Source organism: Penaeus chinensis, chromosome 25 (assembly GCF_019202785.1).
Source record: "Penaeus chinensis breed Huanghai No. 1 chromosome 25, ASM1920278v2, whole genome shotgun sequence".
In the NCBI taxonomy this organism is placed as follows: Eukaryota; Metazoa; Arthropoda; class Malacostraca; order Decapoda; family Penaeidae; genus Penaeus; species Penaeus chinensis.
In genome coordinates, this window is record NC_061843.1 from 12,366,961 (window position 1) to 12,369,460 (window position 2,500).

Consider the following 2,500-nt stretch of genomic DNA (forward strand, 5'->3'; position numbering starts at 1 on the left):
GGTAGGTAGAGCAAATATCATATATTTAATGATAATACTTTTAGTAGTACAAGAGATAAGGATAGCAATAATAAGCATGATGAGAATGATGATAAAAATGATACTAATAATTAAATGTAAGAATATTATCACTGATTACTGCAACAATGGCCAAAAATGACAATAGCTATAGTGATGATAATTACGATGACAGTGCCTAATTATAAAGATATAAATATGATGGTAATGACGTATGTCTGCTTTACCTGGAACGAAAAGGAAATTTGTCTTGAATTATTTTGCAGTCTCGGTGATGATGATAATAACAGAAAAGATAATAATAATGATAATATTGATATAATAACAATAGTCATAATAATAATCATCATCATTATTACTATTATTGTTATAATAATGATAATGACGATACCAATGATAATGATACTGATAATGATGATAAAATAACTATGATAATGATGACAATAATAATCATTATGATATGATATAATAATGACAACAACAAAGGTAATGACAATAATTATTATGATAATGATCAAAGTAATGATGATTATAATAATGAGGAGGATAATAGTAACATATTAATAGTACTAATAATGGTCATCATATTACAAATTATGATAATAATGTCTACAATAGTAGTGATAATAATGCTAATGATAATACTAATCCTAAATGATAATATCAATACCTAAAATGATAACTATAATGGTAATGATGGTAACATAATGATGATAACGACAGTAATAATGCTAATGATAATGTTAGTAATAATAATAATAGTAATAATAATAATAATAATAATAATAATGACAATAATATTAAAATGAATAATATTAATAATTATAATGGTTATAATAGTAATAATGATGATAATTATATTAGTAATAATGATAATACTGATACTAATAATAATGAGAAGAAGAACAAGAACAAGAACAAGAATTATGATAAGATAAAAATTGATACTACTACTGTTAATAATGATAATAATCAATATTATTATTATCATTACTACCATTATTACTATTATTATTATTATTATTAATATTATTGTTATTATGATTATTATTATCATTATTATTATTATTATTATTATTATTATTATTATTATTATTATTATTATTATTATAATTATTATCATTATTATCATTGTTATCATTATAAGTATTAGTATTAGTATTATCATCAGTATTACCATTATCATTAGAATAATAATAATGATGATAATTATATTTATATATCTTTTTCATAATATCAAAACCACAAAAAACAATAATAACCAGAAATGACAATGATGATGGGTTAAGGCTGGAAAAATGTTAATAATGATGAAAATGATAATGATTATAATGATGTAGCAGTTGCTGCAACATACGTAAGAATTATAATAACTATAAGTGTTACAATACCACCAATAACAATAACGATAATAACTATAAGTGTTACAATACCACCAATAACAATAACGATAATAACTATAACAACAAACACAGCAATAACAATAATAATTATAACAACAAACACAGCAATAACAATAATAATTATAACAACAAACACAGCAATAACAATAATAATTATAACAACAAACACAGCAATAACAATAATAACTATAACAACAAACACAGCAATAACAATAATAACTATAATAACAATAATAATTATAACAACAAACACAGCAATAACAATAATAACTATAACAACAAACACAGCAATAACAATAATAATTATAACAACAAACACAGCAATAACAATAATAACTATAACAACAAACACAGCAATAACAATAATAACTATAACAACAAACACAGCAATAACAATAATAATTATAACAACAAACACAGCAATAACAATAATAACTATAACAACAAACACAGCAATAACAATAATAACTATAACAACAAACACAGCAATAACAATAATAACAAATAACATTGCGTGAGCAGAAGCTGCTGACCCCCCCCCCCACCCCACCAGCAGGCTCAGGGGGAAGCGGACAGCAGAGCGAGCGGGAGCAGAGCCAGAGCAGACGGTCGGAGGGCATGTCTGGAGATCCGTTTACCTGACGTTGGCCTTCCTGCTCGGCCAGTGTGAGAGTGATGTGTTTTGTGTCTTATTTGTGAATTTGTAAATACACGTTGGAGGTTCGTGGACTAGTGATTATGCACAGGAGGCTTGTTATAAAGGGTGTTTTTTTTAATGTTTTGTGTTTTTATTTTCTTATTGTTATTGTAATTACTGTTATTATTAGTATCATTCTTGTGGGGGTTGTTGTTGATGTTATTTTGTTGTTGTTACTATCATTTTTATTATAATCCTCACAATCATCATAATTCTCATTATTAATGCTCTTGTCCAAATTCTTAATTTGAGGATTACTGTCATCCTCACCACTACTAGTACTACTACTATTACTACTACTACTACTACTACTACTACTACTACTACTAACAACAACAACAGTAATGATGATGATGATGATAATAATAATAATAATACGAAT